An 18,830-nucleotide genomic window follows, 5' to 3' on the forward strand; every position below is an offset into this window, starting at 1 on the left:
GCAAGTTTAAGCTACAATCCGATGATTGCATGAGGATTATCCAAGTGTGGTTAGATGGTGATTATTGCTGAGGCTTTGTAGATTGGGGAAGGGAGATAGAAATTGTGAGACCATGCACAGTTTTTCTGGTAGAGGAGATCGAGAACAGGGCGAGGAAGGCTTTACTCGATTGTGCTCTTCTTTTGGTGTAGAAAATAATGTCAGTGGTTATGTACCCTTTGTTTGTTGAGAGGTAGGGGTCTGAGATAGGGGTCTGAGATAGGGGTTTCGGGGTGTGATTTTAACAAATTGTATTTAAAGCGTTTGGCTGCTTTTATGAAAGGTTGGGGGGGTAATTGATGGTGTAGGTGTGTAAGCCCATGTGTTCCATAGTGGGGTTGGCGCTTGTTGGTGGGGATAGAGTGGCATGGGGCGTTATGCTTGTTTGTGGGATAGGAACAGGTGCGGGGCCTATTCTGTGAGGGGGGATGGGCTTGGATAGGTAGAGGGTAGGTTTGAGATGGGGAGGAGGTGTTAAATTAACAGGGGTGTGGGTGTTGATTTAGGGTAGATTGGTAGGGTGGAGTAGGAGTTGATACATATTTAAGCGGCGAATGCCCCGCTGGAGGCATGTAATATATGAGGGCCTGAGTCAAGATAAGAATTCTCACCTGTGTGCATGTGGAGAGAAAAACCAAAGGATGTTAACAAGCAACGTCCGGGGGCCAATCCACTGTGAGGGAGTCAGTCCAAGATGGCCGCACCATTTGTAGTGGATCTCAGAGCCAGAGAGGAAGTCCCATGTATTTTTTGATTAGCTGGGCCAATATGAATAGGGTAGTAGTCCTGTTTCAGTTTCTATATGTGCTATGAGTGCTTTTTCTTTTTCCGCTTCCTTTGTGGTCTGCTTCCGGGGCAGATCGGTGTCGCTTTCTGCCTAAAATAACAGGCTGAAACCTGACCCTAAGTCATTCGAGAAGATGATTAGTTGCGGCCGCCATATTGCAAGCATCTGGGCAACTGCTGCCAGTCGATTCAATAAGTGGGAATCCCCGAGTAAGTTCCCCAGCATTCAGATGCGGGTCTCTGGAATGGGGGAGGCAGCGTGTGTTAGTGAACAAGCGGAAAATCCCACGAGTGTGAGACCCCCATGTATCGGGGATCTCACTGCATAACACAGTGTAAACACCACAGAACGATGCAGACCAAATACCTGCTGAGAATAATCCTAACCGCTCAGGGTCTAAAGCAAGCGGGTGCTTCAATTCCATCCATTTGGCACAGAGCCCATTAGGGGCGGAGTCAGGCTAGAAGGCTCCGTGTTACAAGCCCTCCGGTCTCGCAGCATGCCAACACAACAGAACGCTGCTGACCAAACAAAAGCTGTAAACAATTCTCGTCACTCAGTGTCTAGACCGAGCGGCTACTTCAAGTACTTTCATTTGGCACCATGCCCGTGAGACGAGGGGTCAAGCCAAAGGACTCCGTGTTACAGGCGCTCCGGTCTCACGGCATGCCTACTAAGCATTACTGTGGGTCCGATCGAAACCAGGCAGATTAGCCCTAGGTCTAGCGCCTCAGCCGCAATCTCTCAGGTTGGAGGAGGGCCTCGAATGTCCTGATACAGAGGTTAGAGCATGCTCAGGGGTAGCACTTAGCTGGTAGAGCTGCGCGGGAGGAGATCAGTTTCACTGACTAGGTCAGTGGGCTTGTTCTTCTTGCCGTGCAGCATCCGCCATTAAGTAGGGTGAGGGGGGGAGGGTTAAGACCTTTGCCAATTGGGGTTACCCCATAGTGTGTTTCCAATTGCGAGGAAACTGCCCTGAGCTAAAGGACATCTGCAGCAGTTTGGTAAGAACCGGTGCGATGGCTTCTTTCCCTCGCATTCTTCTGGGGTGAATCCATATCTCTTGACAAGGGCCTCCTTCATGGTGGGATACCTGAACCTGTCCCCCTTCTGTATGGCAAGTAGGGCATCCCTATCATGACCAGGAATATGCCTCTAAAGACCAGCTTGCCAATCCTCCTCAGTGATCCTGTGTAACTTTAGAGCTATATCATATGCTTCAAACGACTTGTCTATGTCGTCTCTGTAGGAAGGTGGCTACCTGACTATGGTTACCCCAGATTTTTTGCCTTGTGTTTAGCTGGTTTTTGACTTAGTTGACCTGGTTCCCTGCTAATCAGGGCCCCAGGCCATCTGCTCTCTCGGTAAAATGGATTCCATGTACCCTAGGTACATACCACAATTGGAAATGGACTCCTTGTCAGCCCCTGTATAATGCACTATAGGTGCCCAGGGCATAGGGGCCACCAAGGCCTACCAGGGGCTGCAGCATATCTTTTGCCACCCCTGGCTGGTTCTTAAATTGACACAACTGGCTGATCACTCAGCTGGGGTAAGGTGGTGTAATCACCCCTTGCTTAGATATAGTATACCTATATCTAAACCTATATCTGGACACATATAAACCTGTGAGCCACTCCTATGGAAGGCCTCATCAATCCTGGAGGCAGAGTGCGTGGTTTAATGTGAGATGGAGCTCTAGCATGAGCTGAGCCTGTCTGCAGCTGTCGGGAACAACTCCCTAAGCTGTTTCAGGATAATGCCATACCATATACTCTTAAGTGCATTATAATCCTCGCGGTTATATAGCAACTTTGGTTTGGCTTTATCAAAACATGTTGTGTAAGGTGTCATACAATTTGGAATACTATCCCCTTGCCAGGTCTGGCGACGGGGATAGCATTCCACCCCTCTAGAGGGGTAAGACATGTTACTTTACTTAAATGTGGTTAATTTCTAAAAGGACCTTGGATCCACAAAATGGATGCCTCTGCCACAGACACGAGTCTGACCCCCTGAAGCTGACCAAAACTCAGCCAAATGGGGCCTGGACAAAGGGTTTCCTGTCGCAGGGAGGTGTTACACCCCCCCAGACAGGAGATAGTGGATTGTAGCAGGGAGGTTTGAAAGAAACCAGACACTGCATGGGGAGCACAAGGCTGCCCCTTGCATAATCCGGCCAAACCGGTTCTGGGGCACTCCAGCCCTCGTGCCAGGGCGGCCTGGATCAAAGGAAGATGGTGTATCCACCCACTTCCTGGGTCCCACCCATAGGAGGGGACCTAGCAGGTAATCCAGCCCCCAAAATTAGTATAAGACTGGGAGCAGTGCCAATGCACTTCAGATTATCCTGATGAAACATAAGAAATGAAACTCTGGACCCTTCGACATCCTACTCAACGTAGAAGACTGAAGAATCTCCCTTGTGGTCAAGGAGTGACCACCCTGTGCAAACAGGCACCATCCAGCCCTCGACGTCTGCTTTGTTGCAGTTCCCGCCGGAACTCGAGCAACAGAGATCGACGAGATCAAGCTTGCCTGCCTTCTAACAGCTCGATCCACAGTCCCTGTAGAGCTGAGACCCGTGGAAGCGACCAGAAGCGTGGGGCACGCCATCTTGAAAAGACCACGAGACGCTGACCGTGCAGCCCACGAGTGACCCTCGAAACTGTACACCGGGGTTTGAGAAGCCCCAACCCTGAGCCACTCTTGCGCCGAAGTTCAGCCCTCCACACTCGACGAGTGCTGCGTGGGGCCCTTCTGCTTCTTTTGGCTCAACGCGTTGGCCCGGTCACTTGCCAGCCGGCTTGTGGCCCCTGTGCCGACGAAACTTAAAATTCGACTTGCGATTCTGGTTGCTCCAGATTTGCACCAGCTCCCCTGAAAAGGAGCCCCCACTCTGACCCTCCTGGTGTGGAAAAATACAAACTGGGGGGGCACTATCAACCAGAATATAAGATCCTTAATTATTGCCCGGCGATGTCGCCTCTTGAACCCACAAAGAAGTTAAACTATTGAAGAGGCAGGCGCTGGAGACTGGAAGGCAGGAAACAAGGTTTTTTATTCGCTCCGGAGGAGAACACAACGAAAACGGACAGAAGGTATCGTTCTGAGGTGCTCTAACTGCATCTCTGAGGCCTGGCCTCTTATACACAAGTTTATCTCTTTATTACATGTAACACATTCTCGTTGATACTTTGATGTACGGAAAGACATCCTCAGAATCCCCCCTTCCCAGCCCGTTCCCATGCAAGGCTACAGTGGAAGTCCCCGCCCCGTTCACAACAGGTGATGATCATCGCGCAGCTGGGTATTCCGCCGATTCACGGAGTGTGCGGGTTTCGATCGGATCTCGTGGGATGGGGGGGGGCTTTGATCATCTCGGGGGTCCTTTGAGGAGGGAAGCTTCCTATTGTATGGGGAGGGGCAAGAGATTGGTATCGGCAGAGCTAGGTGTCGGCCTGGGAACGGGGAAGACAAACGGGCACACGGGGAAAAGGGGTTTGCATCAAAAGGGCCGGAGGTCATGACGGGGAAGCAGGGAGGTGTCGCGCTGGGAACAGGATGAGGGCCTGGGACAGAGCAGCGCCGAAGAGGGGTTTATGACTCAAGGCAGGTGCAAGCAGGGGGGTTGCCAGCGAAGTTAGGAGAGAGAGAGAGACGCGCTGGCTCTCGGCGAGAGCAGGGAAGCCATGGTGTCCAAAATGGCGGCTGTTTTACGCGCACAAAAGGTTTAAGGAGAGCAAGAGGGCGCCGATAATGTTGACGGTTTTCAGCCTAACTTTTAACAGTCCTCCCTTTTCAACATATCTAGCCAACTTGCTTACTCAATGTCAATTTTCATCAAATTCCTAACTTCGGTATCATATAATGCCCTCATATGTTCGCTTCCAATGTCCACAGTTTTGGGAAAAATACAACTCGCACATAAAGAACACATAGGTGGCAAACATTGAATTCCTAAGCATAGGCCACATATTACAACTACGGGAATCAGGATAATGGTGAGCAGTCTCCAGCCCCAGTTTTTGACGGTGTCCCAGAACCAACCACCAAGCGACCATTCTTCTTGCTCTTGGTGAACTTCCGAAGAGAGTCTGTGAAGATGTTCGATGGCTTTGTACACTGAGGGTGAGTTGTCCGGTATGTATGTACAACAGCTGGCCCCAATAATGCGGCATGCTCCTCCACGGTCCGCCAGAACTACATCTAGAACGAGGCGGTTCTGAAGAGCCACCAAACGGACCGCTTGGAGCTCGGCAGTGTTGTTGGCAAAGATGCCCGCTGTGATGTTCATGGTTGTCTCGACTGCCTGAGTCAAATGTCGGATGGCACGGCTGTTTGCCATCGGGCCCCAGAGGGGGACGAGTCCTTTCATAGCATCGAGGAACTGTGCCCCTGTTGAGTCGGCTTGCTCAACGTCTTTGGCTCGTTTTTGTCTGTGGTGATTCGCTGGGGCCACATAAGTTGGAGGAAGGACGAAGGAGATGTAGCAAGTGCCCCCCCAGCCTTTGGGGAGCCAGGTGTAGGCCTTCGTGCCACAGATGAAATACATGTTTGGGGATGACACAAAGGAAGGTGGATCCGTGGAGTCCAAAGTTCTGGTAAAGCGGCAAGCGCTGTGACCCACCAGCTGTGTCCCAAGTCCTTCTACACACATGTGGCCTGTGACGTTGATGACCGTCAGGGCTACAGTCAGAGTGGCAGCCGTTCGTTTCCGCAGATAGGAGAAGGTGGGTCTGGTTGGATTGTTGAACACCTGCATTTCGATTCGTTCTTTGGCCGGAATGTCCATTTGGATTGAGTCGCTGGGGGTCAGCGGGCAGAAGTGTGTCTTTGTCTTGTTTCGCCCGGCCCCATGAGAAGAATGTGCTGCAGCTCTGCTGGAGGTGGCATTTCCCGTATAGCTCTCTTGCAGGAGGATCAGCCAGGCAAGGCAGGAGCCGTGGACGGAGAAGGGTGAAGGGATGAATGGTATTGAATGTCCAGTGGCATGGGGTAGCAACCCACAGATCCAGCAGTTGGTGGCGTTGGTGGCAAGATTGTGCTGGTGAAGTAGCTGCACGAAAGAGTTGTTCCAAAACTCCTTTCGCCTCTCTCTTAGTTGAGGAGAGAGCGAAATTAGATAATGTTCCTTCATGGTGGTAGGCTGAGCAGTGGTTAGGAATGTTTCGTGAGCAGGTGCGTGTTCTTCCATAATCCAGAGCGTAGTCATGAGGAGAAAACAGAGGAGGATTACGATGAAGAGTGCAATTGTCTTTGAGCTATGGAGTCTGTCTGTTCTCGGATTTCTGTAGTGGGTATTTCCTGTTGTCTCAGTCGGCTTCTTGTTTGGCGCTTCCATCATCTTCTTATCTGGCGCTTCCATCATCTTCGTCTTCAAGGTGCTCGGTAGTGGGCAGGACCACAGACTCAGTTTTAGCTTCTCTCCAGGTAACCCTTGGTAGTTCGGGTCACCGTTCTGAGATTCTTTAACCTAGTCCGTGGCCTACTTAGCCGAAGCTCCCTCCTTTCGACGCAGGAAATACCCTTCTCGAGATGGCACAGTGGGGTCAGGATGTTTTGAAAGTTCAAGTGTCTCTGTATCAGGGTAGCAGTTCAACGATGGTCGGTCCCGGTTCAGGAGCTCTTCTTGGGTGTTGACGGTGTCTGTCGTGGCCAGGGCTGGAGAGACCTTCTTGCAGTGATGAGCGTGCAGCCAGTGTTTCTTCCCCTCCACTCGAAGTGCGGTCCGAGTGGTGATCAGCACTTGCCAGGGGCCCGTCCACCGGGGTTCCAAACTCTTTGATCGCTGAAAGTTTCGGATCAGCACGAAGTCCCCCGGCTGGATGGCGTGACCCGGACCCCTGGAAGCATCGGGGATGGCCTGCCGCACCTGCTGATGAAGGACAGACAAAGTTTCAGTCAATTTGTACAGATAATCAGACATTAGGACATCCGGAACGTCATGAATGGACGTTGGTTTCGGGGCAGACCAGACGCTCATGGGTCGACCGAAGACAACTTCGTAAGGGGTTAAGTGATGTCGGGTGGGGGTAGAGCGCATCGATAGCAATGCCAATGGGAGGGCGTCTGGCCATTTCAGGCCCGTCGTAGCCACTATTTTGGCCAGTTTAAGCTTTAGTGTGGCGTTGTGTCGTTCGACAAGCCCAGCAGATTGAGGGTGGAAGACTGCGTGGAATTTCTGTTTGATACCCAGCCCATTTAGGATGAGCTGGATAACGTTGGCTACGAAGTGGGGGCCATTATCACTCCATAAAACACGACAGAGGCCATAACGGGGGAAAAACTCCTTTAACAGGACCTTTGCAGTGGCCATAGCGGTGTTGTCACGGGTTGGATATGCTTCCACCCATTTGCTAAATGCGCACACCACGACAAGTACATATTTCAGGCCTTGGCATCTGTCTAGCTGGATGTAGTCCATCTGCAGGACTTCAAATGGGTGGTTTGGGACCCCAAATCCCCCCCGGGGTACTACAGTTCCCTTCCCGGGGTTGTGTTGCAGGCATATTAAGCATTGTTGGACCAGGCGTTTGGCGGAATCTGGGATCTTGTCATTGTGCCAAACCCTGGAGACAAGTTCGATCATGGGGGCTGATCCTATGTGGGCTGGGGAGTGTGCCATGGATAATATGGGAATCAAGTATGAATCAGGTAGCAACCATCTGTTCGTGTCTTTTGTCCGCCAGCAGCCTTCATCGTCTTTCAATCCCACCCGTGCCCATTCAGTCAATTCGTGTTGTGTGCTAGCCATTTGTATGTCTCTAATTGTGTCCTTGGCGTCAGTCCAGTTTTCTGCTTGTGACCTGGTCACGTACATACGTGTTGTCGTTCTATTTTCAGCTGTCGTTCGGGCGGTGATGTCGGCTAGTGCATTTCCCTGTCCAATAATGTCTGTCACCTTCTTGTGTGCCTGGCATTTGATAACGGCAAGTTTGTTGGGGAGGAGGACAGCTTCGATTAAGGCGGAGACTAAATCCCCGTGCAGAATGGGTGTGCCGTGTGAGGTCAAGTATCCTCTCTCCCTCCAGAGGAGCCCAAAATGGTGAACCACCCCGAAGGCATACTGGCTGTCGGTGTAAATGTTCGCCGTGGTTCCTGTTGCCAGGATGCAGGCTCTCGTCAAAGCAATCAGTTCCGCTGCCTGGGCAGATCGCTGGGTGATGCGGGCTGTTTCTACTACAGTTCGAGCCGTGGTGACTGCATAGGCAGCGGAAGTGGTACCATCGGAGAGTTTGATGCAAGAACCGTCCACCCACAACTCCCCGTCGGGGTCAGGGAAAGCTGTGTCTCTGAGATCGACCCTACTCCTGGTCTGTTCGTCCGTAAGAGTCACGCAGTCATGTACGGGGTGCACATTGGGGTCGTTCTCTGGCAAGGGTAACAGAGTTGCTGGGTTCAGTGTGGTGCATCTTTTCAGGGTGATATGGGGGGCAAGCAAGGTTAGTTCGTATCCAGTCAGTCGTGCACTCGTCAGATGTTGCGTCTTGGTTTGGTTCAGGAGGGTGTCGACTGCATGGGGTACCAGTACCGTGAGGGAATTCGAGAGTACAATCCCCTCACTCTGTCGGATAGAGACTGCAGCAGCAGCTACAGCTCGAAGGCAGGCAGGCAAGGCTCTGGCGACAGGGTCAAGAGTGGCAGAGAAGTAAGCGCACGGTCGTTGCTTAGGACCGATGGCCTGGGTCAGGACAGATAAAGCGCACCCCTCCCTTTCGTGAGTGTAAAGGGAGAAGGGCTTTCCGTAATCAGGGGTACCCAGGACAGGGGCTGAGCAAAGGGCATCTCGTAGTTCTGTGAAGGAGGTTTGACACTCAGGAGTCCAAGGGAGTGGGAAAGGGACGTCTTTGTTTAGGAGAGAGAGCAGTGGTTTTACAACGAGGCTGAAGTTTGGCAACCATTGTCGGCAGAAGGAGGTGAGGCCTAATAGGGAGCGAACCTGCTTCTGGGTTTTAGGGACAGGGGTGTCTAGAATGGTCTGGATTCGATCAGGGGTGAGTTTCCTTCCATCTTTGGACAGAAGGTGGCCTAGGTAAGTGACCTGGGGTAGGCAGAATTGCAACTTCTTCTTGGAGACCTTGTGGCCATTTTCCGCAAGGAAGTGCAAGAGTTGAATGGTGGCGGTAACCGCTAGAGGGGTGGTGTCGGCTGCCAAAAGGATGTCATCGACATATTGTACCAACACCACCCCGTCGGGTAACCGGACTTGGTCTAGTTGCCTTTTGAGGGCCTGGCTGTAGATGCTAGGGCTCTCCGTGTAGCCTTGAGGGGCTCGGCAAAACCTATATGAGCGGGATTTTAGGGTAAAGCCGAAGAGATATCGGCTGTCTGGGTGGATGGGGATGGAGAAGAATGCGTTCTTGAGGTCGATGACGGAAAAGGTGGTGGCAGTGGATGGAATCAAGGTCAGGATGGTGGTGATGTCTGAGACCACAGGGTACTGGGGTACCACCACTTTGTTGATCTCTCGGAGGTCGATGATGAAACGGTATGCTTTCTCATCTCCCTCTCCCTGCTTCTTGATAATGGGCAAGATAGGGCTGTTGCAAACGTTGCTAACCACTTCCTCTACCACTCCTGCGTCTATCAGTGACTGGATAATCATTACCAATGCCTTCTCGCCCTCTGGCGATATCCGATATTGTGGGAGTTTTGGGAGTGTTGCGTCTGGTCGGACAGTAATGTGCACTGGGTCAATTAACATACGCCCTACGTCCGAATCCACTTTGGCCCACAGATACGGAGGTAGGGTGTCAAGCAGGGACGCGTCGACGTCGGTGATGGAAAACATGTGTCGGGGGGAACAATGTTTAAGCAGAACGGGGTTGTCGTAAAGAAACACTCGAACTCCATCTTGAGAACACCTAATCGTCGCTCGGAAGTGTTTCAGTAAGTCAAGTCCCATAATGGCGTCAGGGCTATTGGAGGAAAGCAAGAACGTGGTGTCGGTGGTGTTGTTTTCTACGTCAAAGAGAATCGGGGCAGACAAAGGGTTGGTGGAGGGCGTTCCATCGAAACCTGTCGATGTTATGAGTGAGCCAGACAAGGGTGCCCTTGGAATCAGTCGTTTAGATAACGCACTACGTGTTGCGCCAGTGTCTACCAGAAATGGAGACTTGGTACCCAGGACCTTAGCAGTGACATAAGGGCCCTGCTGGTCAACATAGAGCTCGACTGGATCCCTCCCTCGCCCTTGGCTGTCCTATGCAAAGGTGTGAGTGTCGTCATAGTCAGATTGTTGATATTGGTTCTGTCTGGGTCGATCGAACGTATTCGGTCTGCTTGATCTGTCATTAGTCGCGTCATTTGGGGGCCCTCGTTGTGGTCCCTTAGGTCTCGGTCCGTTTGCTACATCCCTGGGGTCTCTGTTCCTGATCATTTCCAGGAGAACTGGGCACTGGGATTTCCAATGGCCAGTCCCTTTGCAGAAAGCGCACTGGTCATCTCTAAGGTCTGTGCGTCCACTGTAGGGAGTCAGAGTGCGGTCCTGGGGAAATGCAGTCTTAGGGACGTTTGTCTGGTAGTTTCCCCGGTATTGGTCTCGTCCTATAGTCACCCCTTGCAGTTTAGCAATCATCACCCTCTCTTTTAAGTCTTTCTTCTTTTTCTCTGTCGCCCTATCGTTTTCATTTTTCTGATGCTCATAATATTGGGCCATTTGGAGAATCGCTGTAGGTTTGGAGGCTGCCCAACTACTCTCGCTGGCCTGTAGTTTCTGGGAGATGTCCAATGATAGGCCCTTAACATAATTCTGGACAAACAGATGGTGTCCGGTTGCAGTGGTCATGTCCTGGCCGCTGTAATCGGAGAACACCGTTTCAAACCGGGAGAAGTATTCCGATACATCCTCCTGGGGTTTTTGGCGACAGGCTGTTACTATCGACCAGTCCACTTTCTTTTCTGGGATTAGGGTTTTTAATTTCTCTACAATTTTATCTGGGAGGTCTAGAATGGATTTCAACGGTTTTTGTCCTGGTCCCCGTTGTTTGTCCAAGTCATCGAGTTGTGACCAGGTATGTCCGAACAGCTCAAGGTGGTCGACTTTCCGGATTTGCTTCCACACATCAGCTGGTAGACATAACCCGAAGAACAAGTCGATGTCAGCCAGGGTCATGATAGTTGAACCCAGGGCTGTACCCAATTCAGTATAGAAGGCAGTGGGGTTTTTACGTAGGTCGGGTAGAGATTTCCGGAATGTCAGTATCTCTTGCCGGTCCCATGGCTGGTAGACCCAGTTGTATACTACCCTTCCCTTCGCATCTTGGTTGTTTGCATCATCGTGAGTCCCTGTACCCCGAGGAGGAACCCAGTAAGGGGCAGCCTCACGTATCGGCATCATGGTGTTAGATTGCTCGGTTGGTGGTTCGGTCACTACGGGGGCCGCGGATTTAGCTCCCGGCTTTCGTTCAGTGAGGTGGCGGAAAACCTCAAGCGTACGCGTAAGGAGGTCCGACACATCACACTCGCCCTCATCCCCGATATCGACCTTCCGGTACAGAGTCCTTAGGCTCTCGGGACCTTTGTCTCGATATCGGTCCTCGTATGTATTCAAGACATGATAACACAGTCGTACGGTAAAATGTCGTCTGTGACTCCCTGTATACGAGCTGAACATATCTGTGATGTACTCTTCATCATCCTTCCTTTCTACCAGTGTCCTTGCTATTTTGTCGATCCCCGCTCGCTCATCTTTGTCTAGCCTGTTTGTTCTTGCAAGGCCAGCCCCTCGAGTCTCATGCTCGTCTACCGTTGTCGTTGATGCGGGTTTTAATACAAGGGGTTCGGCTGGCACAGAGGCCATTGGGGCCGACGCTGCGGCGGTACCTTCGTTTGTACCTGGGGGTGGCGCGTGCTGCGCCAAGGGCCGAGAAGGGGCGTATGGAGGGGGCATGTAGATGATAGGAGGACCTAACAGCAGGTCCTCATTGGCTTGTCGTTTCGAGGGTAAATCAGGGTAGAGCATGGAGGGGGTTCTAACCGGACACTGGCTTGGCGTTTCCCTTTCTAGTTTCTGTTTAGCTTTCTCTCTTTCCTCTATCTCCTTTTTTAGTTTCTGAGCAGCTAGGTGGGCTGCTTTTTGCAGCTCTTTTTCCAACCTACTCTCAGTTTTCTTTTTACGCTGTTCAGTTTCTTTTCGCCACATGCCGAAGCTATCAAGCATAGTAGGTGTTGTCTTGTTTTTACCTAGGGCAGTTTCTAGCATTTTTATTTTATCATCATCGAAGGATCCTATCAGGGGCCATTGACTTTCTTGACCCTGTTTTGTATATTTATGCCATAGTTTACTATAGGCAATAGCGGTCAATCCATGCTTCATGAACATGTCCTTATTAGGGGTGCCTTCCAGTGGGGCTGGATGGTCCATCTCTAATAAGCGGTCCGGGCTAAACAGGCTACTAATCAGTGGGGAGAAGACAGACATGACGGCTCGTAACGAGGGACTAAAAAGTCAGCACTGCCTATCTTATCACTAGGTGCAAAGACTAGACAGAATATTTCTACTCTACGTTGTTTGCAGGCAGTGAATACCTCATGGATCACAATAACCAAAGACCAATAAATAACAATGGGGAGAATGAGTAGGTCCGCAAAGATCTGCGTTACCTACCTTTTTCACTATCTGCAAAAAGGGTGGTCTCTTCCCTGTTTGCAGACAGGGAATCTCCAGGAAACAATAATTTTGCGAACAACAGTTCAGTTTCAAGCAATTATAGGGTGGGGGAGAAAAAGATAGGCACGGCTGCTACCCTACCTATCCTCCACTGCTTGCAAAGAGAGAGACCTTTGTTTCTCCGTTTGCGGACAGTGAATCCCTCATAGATCAAGATAACAAAAGACCGACAAATAACAATGGGGAGAATGAGTAGGTCCGCAAAGATCTGCGTTACCTACCTTTTTCACTATCTGCAAAAAGGGTGGTCTCTTCCCTGTTTGCAGACAGGGAATCTCCAGGAAACAATAGTTTGTGAACAACAGCTCAGTTTCAGGTGATTATTGAGTGGGGGAGAAAAATAAGCACGGTTGTCTGCCCTACCTATCCTCCACTGCTTGCAAAGAGAGAGCCTGTTGTTTCTCTGTTTGCAGACAGTGAATCTCCAAATAAACAAAAAGAGCAATACTAGTATTTAACAAACAAGCAATCAAGCAATTTTTTCGCAATTTGTCGTGGTAGCACGACCTTACCCGGACCGCATGGACAGTTTCCTGACTTCCGAATCCAGCGCCCGATCGTCCTCTCTTCTTCGTTATCCTCGCGGCACTCCTGATGGTTCCCAGTCAGGACCGTAGATCACTCGAGAGAGGTCTGTTCGGAACCAGTGAAGTTCGGATGATCGGCTGTCAGACGAGGGTCTATCGGACAGACGCGTTCCCGATCGTTGCAGTCGTTCACTTTGTCGTCAGGACCTCTCCCACTGGATCCATGGGTCGCTGATGGGCCCCACGCTTGGGACGCCAATTGTGGAAAAATACAAACTGGGGGGGCACTACCAACCAGAATATAAGATCCTTAATTATTGCCCGGCGATGTCGCCTCTTGAACCCACAAAGAAGTTAAACTATTGAAGAGGCAGGCGCTGGAGACTGGAAGGCAGGAAACAAGGTTTTTTATTCGCTCCGGAGGAGAACACAACGAAAACGGACAGAAGGTATCGTTCTGAGGTGCTCTAACTGCATCCCTGAGGCCTGGCCTCTTATACACAAGTTTATCTCTTTATTACATGTAACACATTCTCGTTGATACTTTGATGTACGGAAAGACATCCTCAGAATCCCCCCTTCCCAGCCCGTTCCCATGCAAGGCTACAGTGGAAGTCCCCGCCCCGTTCACAACAGGTGATGATCATCGCGCAGCTGGGTATTCCGCCGATTCACGGAGTGTGCGGGTTTCGATCGGATCTCGTGGGATGGGGGGGGGCTTTGATCATCTCGGGGGTCCTTTGAGGAGGGAAGCTTCCTATTGTATGGGGAGGGGCAAGAGATTGGTATCGGCAGAGCTAGGTGTCGGCCTGGGAACGGGGAAGACAAACGGGCACACGGGGAAAAGGGGTTTGCATCAAAAGGGCCGGAGGTCATGACGGGGAAGCAGGGAGGTGTCGCGCTGGGAACAGGATGAGGGCCTGGGACAGAGCAGCGCCGAAGAGGGGTTTATGACTCAAGGCAGGTGCAAGCAGGGGGGTTGCCAGCGAAGTTAGGAGAGAGAGAGAGACGCGCTGGCTCTCGGCGAGAGCAGGGAAGCCATGGTGTCCAAAATGGCGGCTGTTTTACGCGCACAAAAGGTTTAAGGAGAGCAAGAGGGCGCCGATAATGTTGACGGTTTTCAGCCTAACTTTTAACACTGGTTTGAGTGAGAAGCAATCTCCCGGTTCCGCGTGGATTGCTTTTGCCAAGTGTTGTTTGCTCCAATCTTGAAGCCGACAGCGCCAACGGCGAGAGCCTGCGTGGGACAGATCGTGACCTGCTCCTGGACTGCGTAGATGCCCCAGAGCCCACGTGACAGCGGAGAGAAGCTCCTCGACAACCACCTGATTGCGCCCGACATTGCCTGGTTCCGTCCTGGTTCCACCCTGGTCACTGCTGAGTGACCCAGACTCTGTCCCCTCTGCTTTCAGGTACTTTTCGACTTGAGTCCACCCTTGGACTCCACCGGACACTTCTCTTTCACCCTGCCTGCAGCCCTTTCAGCTCCAAGCACCAAGAGCCTGCGTGACGAAACCCGACTCAACTTCGACCCTGTGCACCCGCTTCCTGTGGGTGAGGTAACATTGCAACGCCGGTGTTCCCACACTGGTACACACCTCTAAGGTCTGTGTCTTAAGTTTTGTTCCTCTAGGTTCAGCGGACGTGTCCTTAAACTTTAACTTTGTAACTTTTACGCACCATTGGTTAACATTGATGCATGCGTGCACTTTCTGCACTGCACCCGAATCCCGCGGGCTTTTCCCGACTTCAGCACGGCTTGTCCCGACTGCTCCCAGCAATTCCCTAGGCCCTAGGCCTAACCACTGTTCGATTGGTATCTCTTATACCACTTGTTTAGTATATGGTCTGAGTGGCCCCTCGCCCTCATCCATATTTGTGCAACTTTGTATGTTATACTGTGCTTTTGATTTAACGCTTGTGCCCCTTTATTCATAAAGAATACTGGGGATTGTTTTTAGTAATAAATACATATATTTTTATAATATATACTTGTGTGGTGTCCTTTCATTTGATATTACAGGATTGTATGTGGTAAAACAGCTCGCTTAACACGACCTCTTAAGTTAAGCCTTTAGGCTGCTTAGTCCATGCTACCCCTAGGATAGCTTGTCTAATAAGGTTGACTTACAACCAGACACCATAAGGGATTGTTTGGTCTGATAACAGGTGGTTCCAGAATTGGAAACATCACCTATCAGGCCAACTTCTCACATTGGTGGGCAGCGGTGCGGATTTGAGCTTGCTGTTGTTTTACCATTGCAATCTTTTATCAAATTGAAAGATCACATCAAGTACCTTAGGTACATATAAATCAAAAGCTTAGCATATTAAGTTCTACTGAACTTAGTAGTTGTAGGTTAAAGGGATTAGCACACCCTGACTACAACTCACTAGCAAGGTACAGTAGGAAAACACTTAGTGTAAGTAAGTGCACCACTTACACCTCACTAGCAGTCATGTCTGGCACAGGTGAAGCTTCAGGCTCTCTGCCTGTGACAGTTGACCTTACCAAGGCAACTTCCAGCTATGACAAACTAACCCACAAAGACTTGGTTGCCTTGTGCATCTCAAGAGGGTTAAAAAGGGGCAGAAGTCCCACCAGTCCTTCCCTGATAGCCATTCTAGAACAGGATGACTTAGAAAAGGCGAATGTAGTTCCCTTAGAGTCAGGAGATGGAGTGAACCCCCCTGTAACTGATACCACTCCAGAGGAAGAAGTAGAAGAGGAGGGGGACTCAGATGTAGAGGACCTAGAAGATCAGGATCAGAGGGGTAGCCAGGTTATAGTTGCCAGGCTTAGCCAGGCCAACTTAAACCTACTTGGGAATGGAGAGGGCCAGCACCTCCCCAGACCCTATAACATTCTCCCAGGCAACAGAAGAGTGAGATCTCCAGCAGGGGACTCTCATATTTCTAGTGCCTCAAGAGAATCTCAGAGAGGGATGACCCCTTCTCAGAAAAAAGAGCATGAGGCAAGAATGAGGGCTGTCAAACTCCAGATAGAGAGGGAGGAGGTAGCCCTGGCTCAAGCTAGACTTGCCTTGGCAAGAGAACAGAAAATGTGTGGCTTAGATGCCACTGGTGGCAGCAATATTCCTAGAGAAAAACCCAGGTCCTATGATAGTAGAAACCTGACAAAGATTGTGCCCCCCTACAAGGAAGGGGATGACATCCACAAGTGGATAACTGCTCTTGAGAGAGCCTGCATGGTACAGCAGGTTCCTGAGGAACAGTGGGCAGCAATCTTATGGTACTCCTTTTCAGAGAAAGGGAGAGATAAGCTCCTCACTGTTAGACATGAGGATGCAAACAATTACAAAGTCCTGAAGAGTGTCCTAATAGATGGGTTTGGCTTAACCACTGAACAGTACAGGTTGAAGTTCAGAGACACCCAGAAGACACAGACACAGGACTGGACTGATTTTGTAGATTGTGCTACTAAGGCTCTGGAGGGTTGGCTAAATGGCAGCAAAGTACATGACTTCACAGGATTGTATAATTTGATTATGAGGGAGCAGATCCTAAGTAATTGTCAGAACCAGCTCTTACACCAGCACCTGGTGGACTCAGATTTGACCTCTCCCCAAGAATTGGGAAAGAGGGCAGGTAAATGGGTCAGAACCAGGATTAGGCCTAAGAATCAGGACAGTAACCAGAAGAAGGAGTCTACCAAGCCTCAAGATAAGGGTGGGGATAAAAGTAAAGAAAAGACTTCCCCAGGGCCCCAAAACTCCAAGAATGGGGGTGGGTCCCAAGACACTTCTTTAACTGAGAAAAAGCCCTATTGCCATGTCTGTAAGCAGGTTGGGCATTACAAAACAGACAACTGTTGTCCCAAGAATGGCAATAAAGAGAATATACCTCCAAAGCCAGCTCCAGCACCTCCTGTTACTGTCAGCAGTAATCCCCCAGGAAGTGGGAGCACACCCAGGAATCTGGGTGGGTTTACTTTTGGAGCCCAGGAGGACCCTGGCCTATCCAGGTCCCCATCCCCAAATAATCTTGTTTATGAGACTGGCATGGGGTTTGCCAACTTCTCTGATTGCCCAAATACTTTGAGCAAATATAGACAAGAACCCATCATCAATGGTTTGAAAGTTGAAGCTTTCAGAGACACAGGGGCTAGCATCACCATGGTGGCTGATTGTATAGTCCCCTCTAAGCAACTTTTACCTGGTGCCACATACCAGGTAACAAACATTGATGGCATACAAACAAATCATCCCATATCAGTAGTAAGTCTCAGCTGGGGAGGTGTCACTGGCCCAAAGAGAGTGGCAGTGTCACCAAACTTGCCTGTAGACTGCCTACTTGGTAATGATTTGGAAATCTCAGCCTGGGCTGAGGTTGAACAAGAAACCCATTCTAGAATGGTAAATTCCAATGGAAAGGTTAGTGCGGCTGTAATGGCTACAGCCACAATTCAAGATGTCCTTCCTGAAAAGGTTGGTAGGGCTGAGCAACTCTCTGCCCCATCTTTAGCAAAAGCTCTTCCTGAACAGAATAGCAAAGCTGTTATGATAACAGCAGAAACCCAAACTGAGTCTCCTCCTGAAAAGGTTGGTATGGCTGTGATGGCCACAGCCCAAACTCCAACTGATATGTGTGTTGTGAAACCTGAAATGATGGATAACTTCACACAAACTGAGAGCACAGAGGAGGACGAGAAATCTCCCCCTCACCAGACTTTAGGAAAGGATCAGCCTCCTCAGGGAACTGATCTTACCCCTGATGAAGGAACTGCCCCAGAGGTGGTTAGGCCTAGCCTGACAGAGCCTCTGATGTCAGTGGACCCTTCTCAGGTGGGACCCAGTCTGGAGCAGGTAACCTGCCCCTCTCTACCTTGCCTTAGTCAGCCCAGGGCTGCAGAGGACAAGAAGGACAGTGAGACCCAGAGGGCCCCCTGTCAAATAAAGCACCCCCATCAACAGATTAGGGGCACCAAAACTAGTAGCCCTAGTGAGGTGAAAACTTTAAAAACTCCTGAGGGAGCACCCTTAAAAGTAGTTAGGGACCTCCCACAGATGGATTCTGTTGGGCACAGCCAAACCTGGGACCCAAAGGGCCCAAACCTGAACTGTCCCTCCAGCAAGCCAAACAGAGGGACCCAGCCTCCATCTTTAGGTAGCCAGAGGTTGACCCTGAGAGCACAGTGCAACTCAGTTAAAGAAAGAAAGGCACACATGGTGGAAGATTATTGGAGGAAGCTGAGCCCTAAATTAGTGGAGCCTCACTTCAATACTCCATATCCAAACCAGCCTTTAACTTTGCATAAACACACCCAAGGTAGTGATTCCCTATGGTGGAGACCCTCTAATACCCCAAGGGTGAGGGACTGCTTAGTGGACCATGAGACAGGGGGTACCCATGCTAGTGCAGGTACTTCCTTATATGGCCACTCAGGCAATATAGGCTTACCTGGCCAAGGATAGCCTTATCTCCTTTCGTTTGGGGGGGGGGTTATGTAGGAAGGTGGCTACCTAACTATGGTTACCCCAGATTTTTTGCCTTGTGTTTAGCTGGTTTTTGACTTAGTTGACTTGGTTCCCTGCTAATCAGGGCCCCAGGCCATCTGCTCTCTCGGTAAAATGGATTCCATGTACCCTAGGTACATACCACAATTGGAAATGGACTCCTTGTCAGCCCCTGTATAATGCACTATAGGTGCCCAGGGCATAGGGGCCACCAAGGCCTACCAGGGGCTGCAGCATATCTTTTGCCACCCCTGGCTGGTTCTTAAATTGACACAACTGGCTGATCACTCAGCTGGGGTAAGGTGGTGTAATCACCCCTTGCTTAG

Source organism: Lissotriton helveticus, chromosome 7, assembly GCF_964261635.1.
Source record: "Lissotriton helveticus chromosome 7, aLisHel1.1, whole genome shotgun sequence".
Taxonomy (NCBI): Eukaryota; Metazoa; Chordata; class Amphibia; order Caudata; family Salamandridae; genus Lissotriton; species Lissotriton helveticus.